This window comes from Triticum aestivum, chromosome 3D (assembly GCF_018294505.1).
Source record: "Triticum aestivum cultivar Chinese Spring chromosome 3D, IWGSC CS RefSeq v2.1, whole genome shotgun sequence".
NCBI lineage: Eukaryota > Viridiplantae > Streptophyta > Magnoliopsida > Poales > Poaceae > Triticum > Triticum aestivum.
The window spans coordinates 499,563,614-499,576,042 of NC_057802.1; positions in this window are offsets into that span (position 1 = coordinate 499,563,614).

Below are 12,429 nucleotides of genomic sequence, written 5' to 3' on the forward strand. Positions count from 1 at the left end.
AAGTCGACGCCGAGACGCCGTCGCCATCCGGTCCGGAGGAACCAGACCTAGGGTTTCCCCTGAGCTCGAAGAGGGACGCAACTGAGGGCGTTGACAGCGCCTCCAAGAAGGAAAACAACATCCGCAGACGCCATCGCTGCCAGCATCGGCAAGCCGAGGAAGGATTTCTCCTTGGCCTGAGGCTGAACAATCCCATAGCCGCCGTATCTACAGTCGGAGATGAGGAAGCCCACGCTGGTCGGAGCCACCATGTCAGAAGGGGGTTGGCGGGGTTGCACCTACTGTCGGACGGTGGTGAGGGAGTCCTGGATTAAGGGGTCCTCGGGCGTCCGGACTATGTAACATGGGCCAGACTAATGGGCTGTGTAGATACAAGACAGAAGACTTCTTCCCGTGTCCGGATGGGACTCTCCTTGGTGTGGATGGCAAGCTTGGTGTTCGGATATGTAGATTCCTTCCTTTGTAAACCGACTCTGTACAACCCTAGACCCCTCTGGTGTCTATATAAACCGGAGGGTTTAGTCCGTAGAGGCAATCACAATCATACATGCTAGACATCTAGGGTTTAGCCATTATGATCTCGTGGTAAATCAACTCTTGTAATCCTCATATTCATCAAGATCAATCAAGCAGGAAGTAGGGTATTACCTCCATCAAGAGGGCCCGAACCTGGGTAAACATCGTGTCCCCCGTCTCCTGTTACCATCGACCTTAGACGCACAGTTCGGGACCCCCTACCCGAGATCCGCCGGTTTTGACACCGACATTGGTGCTTTCATTAAGAGTTCCACTATGACGTCATCAGAAGGTTCGATGGCTCCATCAGTCATCTACAACAATGCTGCCCTGGGGGAGGTTTTCCCCCGGCCAGATCTTTGTGTTTGGCGGCTTCGCACTGCGGGCCAACTCGCTTGGCCATCTAGAGCAGATCGACAACTACGTCCTAGGTCACCAGATTAGTTTTGGATATCTGGACTATGTCGCCGATACCCGAGGAGACTTGATCTTACAAGGGTTCGCGACCCCAACCTCCGCTCTGGCCTTAGATCCGGAGCGCATCGCCAGGTCCAAAGACGGGATTACTGAGCCCGCCGGACTATCTGCGGCCACTAAACTCAGTACAGGAGAGCCGGAGGAAGTAGTGTCGCTGGCAACCATTATGAAGCCGGACTCTTCTCCGGACACTGGCTCCGAACCCTCGGAGTCAGCATCCGTGAGCTCGGCCAAGGAGTTTCCTTCCCGCCGTACTCCACGGATTTTCTTCTCCCTGGCCAAACCTCGCCTTTAAGCGAGGCTCTAGACTTGATGCGATCCCTCATCATTACAGAGGAGCAATGTCCGAACTACGTCCATCCCGGACTAGGTGCTGAGAGCGGGGAAGTTTACGTCCCACCCACCACCCACTTCATAGCTACTGTCGAGGACTTAACTGCCATGCTCGACTACGGCTCCGAAGACATCGACGGTATGGACGACGATGCCAGAGAGGAGCAGGCCGAAAATCCGCAGTTTACCGGATGCTGGACGACCACCTCTTCGTATGATGTGTACATGGTGGACACACCCAAAGAGGGTAACGGCAATGATAAAGAAGATCCAGTCGAGGATAAACCTCCCGAGACACAGCCAAAGCGCCGACGTCGGCGGCGCCGCTCTAAATCACGCCGTGGAAAAGACAGCAATACCGGCACAAGAGACAACAACACTCCGGACGATGCCGAAGACAAAGAAGACCCCGTCGAGCCAACTTTCGAACATGACGATCGGGAAGATGGGCAAGTTAGCCTTGACGAACAGGCCGTAAACGAAGACTCGGAGGACAGTAATTATCTCCCACTCTCCGAGGACGAGGTGAGTGTGACGCCTGGGTAACTAAGCTACAACAACCCTCTGCTAATGATGCCACGTCACTTCAATTACTGTTGATGATCTCGCGTCAGTTCGAAACCGATTCAAATTCAAATTCAAAATCAAGCAAACAGTAAAACTTTTCAAGTAGTAAAACTAAAATGTTCAGAGTGAACGAGATATTGCATAGGTAATTATGGTGGAGAAAACATCTTTTTATAAAATACTTAACTGCACTAAATTAATTAAAACAATAGTAAGACTAATATTTAAATGCCTTTTAAATACTAAACAAATATAAAATAATTGTTTAGGGTGCAAAATTAATTGTGGCAGTGTTATTAGTATTAGTACTAATTTAGGGGCTAGGTTTATAGTTTATAAAACTAAAGTAAAATAAAAACATAAAATAAATAAAAAGCAAAGGGCGAAACAAAATCACATACCCCCCGGCCAACTGGGCCAAACGGCCCAGCCGGCCAGCTCAACTGGCCCCAACCGGCCCAACCCGCACTCCCCTTAACCCCCCACCGACAGGAACCCTAGGTTCCAACCACCCCGATCCCCCACTCTCCCCACTACTTCTCCCTCTCCCAGCCACGATCTGGATCGCGCCCTTGCGTCCCCTGACGCCACGCCGCCGGCCTTCCCGAGCGCCTCCTCGGACCACCTCGCCGGAGCTCCCCCTCGCTAGCTCTGGATCGGCACCCAAGCCGATCCCTGGTGCCAGTGCTCGACGCCGCCGCCGCCCGGAACCCCCGCCGGAGCCACCTTGCCACCCGCTGTCGTCGGTGCCGCCACCTCGTCTTCGTCGCTCGTCCTCATCTCCCTCCTCGCGACGCCAACGCCCCGCCGCCCCTGGACATCGGCGCCGTAGCCGTGCGCTACACCACCGCCGCCCGGAGACCTCGCCGCCTCAACCTCTTCCCCATCGTCGACCCCGCCGACCCGTCCTCCTCCCGCCGGACCACATCGAGCCTCGCCGCCACCTCTGCTCTCCAATGCCGGTGAGGGCCGTGCCCTCCTCCTCCCCTCTCTACCCCGTGTGCCACGACCACGTCCCGCGCTCGTAGCCGTCACGGCCGCCTTCGTGCCCGCGTGCCCCACTCGCCGGGCGCGCCCCTCATCTGGCGTGCGCTCGCGCCGCCCGCATCTTGTTTCACCGACGCCGGTGCCCCACCGCTGCCTACCTCCGCCCCTGCTGCCTACCGTGCCCGGCCACAGCTGGCCACGCCGGGCCACGTCCTCCTCCGCCGGGCAGCGCCAAGCCGCGCCCGCTCCGGCTGACCTTGCCCACCACCGCCGCTGCAGCTCCTGGCTATGGATGCCGACCGGCCTCTGTGCGCCCACGCGTGCAAGCCCTCTGGTGGCCGAGGCCACTGCCACCCCGGGGCTCCGCCCCGTTTTTGCCAGCGCCCGACCCGCTACGCCCAACACCCGTCAGGCCCCTGTGAGCAAATGACAAGTGGGCCTAGCCCCAGAACGAAAATAGAAAAAAAGAGAATCCAAAAATAATAATAACAAATAATTAGTTAATTAATTAAAGAATTAATTAACTTAATTAATCCTGATTAGATTAACCTAATCAATTAATTAAACTTATTTAATCCTGCTTAATAAAACCCTAATTAACATGTTAGTCTATGACAGGTGGGTCCCGCTGGACCCACAGTCCAGGTTTGACTCTAGTCAGCTGGGTTTGACCTGCTGACATCATGGTGATGTCATGCTGACATCACCTTTCACATTTCTGGATAATGTTCGATTTAAATAATAAAATAAATGTCAAAAAAATGCATAAAACTTTGATAAATCATAGAAATTAAACCGTAGCTCGGATGGAAAAACTTTCTACATGAAAGTTGCTCAGAACGTCGAGACGGATCCAAATACGCAGTCCGTTCGTCCGCCACACATCCCTAGCATAGCAAACACACAACTTTCCCCCTCCGGTTCATCTGTCCGAAAACGTGAAACACCGGGGATACTTTCCCGGATGTTTTCCCCCCTTCGCTGGTATCACATATCCCTGCGTTACGTCACCCCTAGCACAATGTATTGCCGCGTCTTGCTTTGTGTTACATTTGATTGCTCTGTTATTTATTGTGTTCCCCCTCCGTTACTTCTTTCCGGTAGGCTCCGAGACCGTTGCCGATACCCCTGTGATCGGCTACATCGACGACGACCCCTTCTTCTTGCCAGAGCAACCAGGCAAGCCCCCCCCTTGATCACCAGATATCGCCTATTCTTCTCTATACAGCTTGCATTAGAGTAGTGTAGCATGTTACTGCTTCCGGTTAATCCTATTCTGCTGCATAGCCTGTCATTGTTGCTACAGTTGTTACCCTTACCTGCTATCCTACTGCTTAGAATAGGATGCTAGTGTTCCATCAGTGGCCCTACTCTCTTGTCCGTCTGCCATGCTATACTACTGGGCCGTGATCACTAGGGAGGTGATCACGGGTATATACTATAAACTTTATATACATGACACATGTGGTGACTAAAGTCGGGTCAGCTCGTTGAGTACCCGCAAATGATTCTGATGAGGGGGCTGAAAGGACAGGTGGCTCCATCCCGGTAGAGGTGGGCCTGGGTTCCTGACGGCCCCCGACTGTTACTTTGTGGCGGAGTGACAGGGCAGGTTGAGACCACCTAGGAGAGAGGTGGGCCTGGCCCTGGTCGGCATTCGCGGATACTTAACACGCTTAACGAGATCTTGGTATTTGATCTGAGTCTGGCCATTTGGTCTATACGCACTAACCAACTACGTGGGAACAGTTATGGGCACTCGGCGTCGTGGTATCAGCCGAAGCTCTTTTTGACGTCAGCGACGGAGCGGCGCGCGCCGGATTGGACTGGAATGCCTGCTAGGCTAGGTCTGCTTCCGGCCACCCTCGCAACGTGCAGGTGTGCAATGGGCGATGGGCCCAGACCCCTGCGCGCATAGGATTTAGGCCGGCGTGCTGACCTCTCTGTTGAGCCTAGGTGGGGCTGCGACGTGTTGATCTTCCTAGGCCGGGCATGACCCAGGAAAGTGTGTCCGGCCAAATGGGATCGAGCGTGTTGGGTTATGTGGTGCACCCCTGTAGGGAAGTTTATCTAATCGAATAGCCGTGTCCCTCGGTAAAAGGACGACCCGGAGTTGTACCTTGACCTTATGACAACTAGAACTGGATACTTAATAAAACACACCCTTCCAAGTGCCAGATATAACCCGGTGATCGCTCTCTAACAGGGCGACGAGGAGGGGATCGCCGGGTAGGATTATGCTATACGATGCTACTTGGTGAACTTACCATCTACTCTCTCCTACATGCTGCAAGATGGAGGCTGCCAGAAGCGTAGTCTTCGACAGGATTAGCTATCCCCCTCTTATTCTGGCATTCTGCAGTTCAGTCCATCGATATGGCCCTTTACACATATACCCATGCATATGTAGTGTAGATCCTTGCTTGCGAGTACTTTGGATGAGTACTCACGGTTGCTTTTTCCTTCTTTTCCCCCTTTCCATTCTACCCGGTTGTCGCAACCAGATGCCGGAGCCCAGGAGCTTGACGCCATCGTCGACGACGACTCCTACTACACCGGAGGTGCCTACTACTATGTGCAGGCCGCTGACGACGACCATGAGTAGTTTAGGAGGATCCCAGGCAGGAGGCCTGCGCCTCTTTCGATCTGTATCCCAGTTTGTGCTAGCCTTCTTAAGGCAAACTTGTTTAACTTATGTCTGTACTCAGATATTGTTGCTTCCGCTGACTCGTCTATGATCGAGCACTTGTATTCGAGCCCTCGAGGCCCCTGGCTTGTATTATGATGCTTGTATGACTTATTTATGTTGTAGAGTTGTGTTGTGATATCTTCCCGTGAGTCCCTGATCTTGATCGTACACATTTGCGTGCATGATTAGTGTACGGTCAAAATGGGAACGTCACAGTGAGCCTCGGTGACGAAGACTTTATCGTACCTGAGGAACCTCTCGAGCAGGAGCACTTTAAGCGCCGGCTAATTGCCATTGCAAGGAGCCTGAAAAAGAAGCAGCAACAGCTTCAAGCTGATCAAGATCTGCTCAACGATAGGTGGACTAATGTCCTGGCAGCCGAGGAATACGGCCTCGAGCGCCCAACCAAAAGTTACCCAAAGCGTAAATTGCTGCCCCAATTTGACGACGAGGCCCTCGAGCCCGCACCATCAGCACGTAATGCGGCTGGCCGACCACCTCGTGGTCGGGACAAAACGGCAACTCAAGCCGAACACCAGCCCATACTACCTCACCGTAAAGGTAGAGATATAACAGCTCGGGGATATACATATGACCTGCGGCAAGACCTGGACAGTAGAGCAGGTCAGACCAGATCGATCTACAGATCACGTGGGCGTGCCCCGATGCGCGATGACGGATATCTAGCCGGACGTGACAAGCATAATCATGCCCGGGCCGAAAACCGCAGACGGACTCCATCCAAGCTACGTCGCGACTTGGCCCGATATAGAGGCGCCGCACACCCCCTCTACTTCACTGATGAAGTAATGGAGCACGAATTCCCAGAAGGGATTAAACCCGTGAATATCGAATCATATGATGGAACAATAGATCCCGCAGTATGGATTGAGGATTTTCTTCTCCATATTCATATGGCCCGCGGTGATGATCTTCATGCCATCAAATACCTCCCGCTAAAACTCAAGGGACCAGCTCGGCACTAATTGAACAACCTGCCTGAAAACTCAATTGGCAGCTGGGAGGACTTGGAAGACGCCTTCCGCGACAACTTCCAAGGTACATACGTCCGACCTCCGGATGCCGATGACTTAAGTCACATAATTCAACAGCCCGGAGAGTCAGCTAGGAAATTCTGGACTAGGTTCCTAACTAGGAAGAACCAGATTGTCGACTGTCCGGACGCCGAAGCCCTAGCGGCCTTTAAGCATAGCATCCACGACGAATGGCTCGCCCGACACCTCGGCCGGGAAAAGCCGAAGTCCATGGCAGCCCTCATGGCACTTATGACCCGCTTTTGCGTGGGCGAAGATAGCTGGCTAGCCCGTAGCAATAATAATGCAAGCGAACCTGGCACCTCTGAAGCCAGAAATAGCAACGACAAGCCCCGACGCAACAGGCACAAGCGTCGAAACAACGATGACAATACCGATGACACGACGGTCAACGCCGGATTCAGTGGCTCCAAATCCAGCCAGCGGAAGAAGCGATTTAAAAGGAACAATCCGTGCTCATCCAGCTTGGACCGCATACTCGATCGTCCATGTCAGATCCACGGCACCCCCGATAAACCAGCCAATCATACCAACAGAAGTTGTTGGGTCTTTAAACAGGCTGGCAAGTTAAATGTCGAGAACAAGGACAAGGGGTCGCAGAGTGAGGACGACGACGAGGAGCCCCGTCCACCGAACACAAGGGACAAAAGAAGTCCCCCCAGGTTAAAACGGTGAACATGATATCCGTTACCCATATCCCCAAGAGGGAGCGCAAACGTGCGCTCAGGGACGTCTATGCGATAGAGCCAGTCGCCCCAAAATTCAACCCATGGTCGTCCTGCCCGATCACCTTTGATCGTAGGGACCATCCGACCAGTATCCGTCATGGCGGTTCAGCCACACTGCTCCTTGACCCAATCATTGATGGATTGCACCTCACGCGAGTCCTCATGGACGGTGGCAGCAGCCTCAACCTGCTCTATCAGGATACAGTCCGCAAAATGGGCATCGATCCATCAAGGATCAAGCCCACAAAAACTACCTTTAAATGAGTAATACCAGGTGTAGAGGCCCGCTGCACGGGTTCAATCACATTGGAAGTTGTCTTCGGATCCCCATACAACTTCCAAAGCGAAGACTTGATCTTCGACATCGTCCCCTTCCGCAGTGGCTATCACACACTGCTCGGACGAACTGCATTTGCTCGATTCAATGCGGTGCCACACTGTGCTTATCTCAAACTCAAGATGCCCGGACCACGCGGTGTCATAACAATCAATGGAAACACGGAGCGCTCCTCCATACCGAGGAGCACACCACGGCCCTGGCAGTGGAAGTACAGAGCAGCCTTATCAAGCAGAACTTTAATTCAGCGGCCAAGCTCCCGGACACTGTCAAACGAGTCCGGACTACTCCGCAGCATAACAGTCCAGCTCGTCAGGAGTTAGACAAGCAATTCGGCCTCCGTCTCAGTCTCGACCAAATGGCGGCGTACGTACCACGCGTACATAACTACGCACTCAAAATACCATGGGCAGAGACGGGGGCATAACTAGATGGTGGCCCATAATACGGATTAACCTAACCTGGGAACACATGCCTTCCCTTTTCTTTTTTTCCCTTTTCAGGCTTCTTCTCTACAGGGCCCTCCCGAAGGCCTGATCATCGGTCCTTTTGAAGGATGGATATACCAAGGCGACAAGCAGCACAGACGTGTGGGGGAATCTCTAGATGTTCTTCTTGACGATCATTCTACCTGTTTTCAGGACCCGCACGTAGCTCCCCCTTGGTCTTGGCATGTTAAATAGCCCTGTTGCTTATCGCACCATTTGTACAAATACGCTTTGACGTATTAATCAAATTATAATGGAAACAGTTTGCGGCCCAACTTATGTGGCATTAGCTTACTACTTCATTTTATTTCGCTATTCTTATCGATTGCACTCGTACACTTTGGTACGCTTTAATTCGCCAGGGGCTTCATTGTGCTCCATACTATGGCAACAAAGTCCGAACACTTTTTAGATTATAGTTCGGCACCCCGAAATTAGCATTATATGCATCGGCTCCGAATCATGTCTTTGGTCAATAGTTGGGTTGCCCGGCTCCTGTGCTTGCTACCTTACGTTCCGTCCTATCAGCTAAGGTAGTAAAGGGAGAACTACTGCGATTGTGTTTCTGGTTCATCCGAGCAAACACCTCGGTAGAGAAAGCCGAAAACTGACTGCCATGATGCGGCGAGAGCTGGTCAGCTATTCGGAGGTTAAAAATCTTTTGCGATTTTTTCCGCATTATGCGACGAATCGGCCTCTACCCGATCAGGTGTCTATAGCACCCTAGTCCAGATTAAATACTAACTAGGGGCTGCGCCTACATTTCTATTGTCAAACTCCTATGGCTAAGTGAGGGTGATAAAGCCACATAGTCGGATTGCCTGGTTCGTTGCGCTAAACACCTCCTTCAAGGACCAAACTCTTGGATCAAGAGTGTTTAGATTCCATCCCGAACACCCCCGTACTACCTGTCGTGGTTCTAAGACTGACAGTAGAATGGGGGGTAGGTATGAGGAGGCAAGATACCAACTATGGTGAAGTTGTACACACAAGGTTTACGAGTTCAGGCCCTTCACGGTGGAAGTAACAGCCCTACCTCTCGGTGCTCGGGAGCTTGGTCGATTGGATTATGTGTGTGGAGTTACAGGGGGTGCGAACCCTTGTCCCTGAGGAGGGGGGTGGCTTATATAGAGTTTGCCAGACCCCTCCCGCCCTCAGTTACACATGGTTTAAGGTACATAAAGATAGGGCATTACTGATAACGCCAGCAATAAAGATACATGAATGACCATTAAGTCTACAGAGTAACGCCTGACCGTTGCCATATAGAGTGGCTTTAGGTCTTCTATCCGTCGAGTGATTCTTGTTACGGTCGAGTGAGTACTTTCTGGTCGAATGAACTTGAGTCTTCTGAGTGGGATGTTTCTGGTCGAGTGGATGATGACATCCCTTGGATGCTTCTGACTTTAGAGTGATGTCCTTGGGGTGGGTGTCTAGGTCAGGCCTATGACCCTACCCTAGGTACATATCGTCATCATTAGCCCCCGAATGGTTCAGGGTTCGTGTGGAAGAGGAGTCGAAAGTGATTCCGACTCAGTTCTTACGCTTCGGAAGCGTTTTGCTGAGATCAATGAACCATGTGATGACTTCAACTTCTTTTCCAGTCGCCTTGATCCATTCTTAGTTTGTCGAGTGAACTTTGTTGATAAGCTTTGAGTGTTTCGATGCGGTATAAAATATTCGGCCTGACAGATTGATCTGCCGTCTCCGGATCTTGCGGGATTCAAAATTTTGGGAAGCGCGCGCGACGGAGGAGGCCGCGGTAACCAGAGTGGATTAGGCAGGGGTGCCTTGATCTCCGCGCCACCTTTTTCGCCACGTACTGCACGCGCGACTGTTGCGGGATTTGACAGGATCGCCTGGGCCCATGGGTCAGCCACTCGGGAGAAGACCTTATAGAAGGCGTCGCGGCTGGGGTTTTCTGCACAGTGCGCCCCATTTCCTCCCTTCCTCCTCTGTTCCTCCATCGCATCCGCCTCCTCCCTCGGCGCCGCCGCTCAGCTTGAGCTCCACCCTCCACAATGGGGAAGGAGAAGATGGTGGCTCTGGAGCGCGCGAAGAAGGCAACGACGAAGGCAAAGGGGAAGAAGACGAGCCAGGGAGGGTCCTCGTCGAGATCTGGTTTGCCGCCCGGCTGGATTGAGGGCGATTGGATTCGGTCGACGATCTAGCAGGAGGATATGGATGATTTGGCCGAGGGGGGGCTGATTCCCCATGGATCTTGGCGGCTTCCGGAGGACGAAACCTAGCCGCGGCCGCAGGAGGGTGAGTGCGTCCTTCTCACCACTCATGTTGACCGCGATTTTTCTTTGCCTCCCCATCCTTTCTTTCGAGGCTTTCTGAACTTCTTTGGAGCTCAACTTCATCATTTTTCCCCCAACACCATCACGTACCTCGCCGCATTCGTGTCCATGTGTGAGAATTTTCTGGGTTGTCGACCGCACTGGGGTCTCTTCAAACACATTTTCACATGTCGTTCTCAGTCGGTCAAAAAGGCCAACCCGAGTGATGAGAGGACGCACGTGATCCAGATGTGCGGGGGTCTTGGGATCCAAATGAGGGGGTAAGAGTACTTTCCCAGCCATGATTCTTCCCGAGTCAGTCAGAGGGTGGCAGTCGACCTGGTACTACTGCAAAGACCAGCCGACTCCGGGCCAGTCGACTGGACTTCCCCCCTTTTCCATGGCTCGAGTCGAGAAGCCCTCTACCTTGAAAGTGACTCCGGCGGAGAAAGCGGAGGTGAAGGCGTTGGTCGAGCGAGTGGTCCAGCTTGTCCGCGATGGCGTGACTGGCATGGATATGTTAGAGGTCTTCCTCAGATGACGCATTCAGCCGCTTCAAGCTCGTGACCATCTGATGTGGCTGTATTCGGGCATTGATGACACTACTCGGATCCACCCAGAAGAAGTCGACGAGGATACGGTGGCGCAGTGGCTGAAGGGCATCACTGGTAACAAGGATAACCCCAGAGGGTCCAGGAGGATTCCTCCACTCGACAACTCTTATGAACCAGACAAGGTCCAACTATGAATTTCCGAGTGTCTTCTTGATCTATCGTGTAATTTCTCTTGTCAATCGACTGTCATTTGTTTGACTTGTTGTCTTTCAGGCCTTCACTGAGATGTACTCGATGCCCAACGGAGGGCAGGAGCAAGATTCGGAAGGGGAGGCGAGCGAAGGTGAAAGCGGTGAGTGGCACTCTGACGGAGGAGAAGACGATGAGAGCGATGACTCTGGCGACGGCGAGGAAGTCGACTCACCACCTCGCACCGAAAGGCGATCCAAGCAAACCCATGACCCAGCAAGTATCCGTGGCAAAGCGACTGCACGGACTGGACAGACCTCAAAGCGCCCTTAGACGTCCTCTCCAGCGCCGACTGAGAAGGCCCCGAAGCAATCTAAAGCTACGCCGTCAAAACCGCAGAAGGCCTTGCCCAAGATCAAAGTGGCTGTTCCCATTGCTTCCTGGTAATAGTTGGACTCAATTTCTTAGTTTGGCATGAATTGAACTTTGGTCGACTCATTTCGGAAGATCTGACTGACTGAAATTTGAGATTTGCAGTGCTGCTACCTCTGGGACTTCTGTTTACAGAGATGAAGATGAGGAAATGGGAGATGCAGTCACCTCTAATCCGGGTATGACTCTTGTAATCTTGTCTCCACTCTCTCAGCCATTTTGTTGGTTGACTGAACTCTGGCGATTGACTCTTTTGCAGCTCCTCCCAATGTTATTGATCTTCCACACGACGACGAGGATGTGCCATTGAGGCCCATGGGAAGGAGGAGCAAGAAAACATCAACTGGCAAGACGCCTCAGTCGACGCAGGTGACAGAACCGGTGATCCAGGAGACCGGCGATGCCAACCGGGCTTCTGTGACCTTTGCCGTACCATTGTCGAGTGCCCAACCTTCAGCGTCGACTGCACAGATTCTAGCCGACCCATCTTCACTCTTCACTGCGCATCACGTCCCAGAGGACCAAGTGGGTGCTGCCAAGGAGGCTATACGCCAGGCTGGCATCATGATGGAGCAGATGAAGGTGCTTCGGGAGGCCAATCAAGCTGCTTACGACGCTAGCTCAGCTCTCCAGAGCAACGTCTAGGTTGGTTGATTACCGACTGATCCTTTAGCTTGTCGCTTGTTCTGTTAGGATATGCTACCTGAAAACTTTCCTTGAGCATCTTTTCATCAGTCTGCATTTTGCATTTGTACACCCACTGGGTGTTTAACTTACTGCTGAATAGTTTTGCTT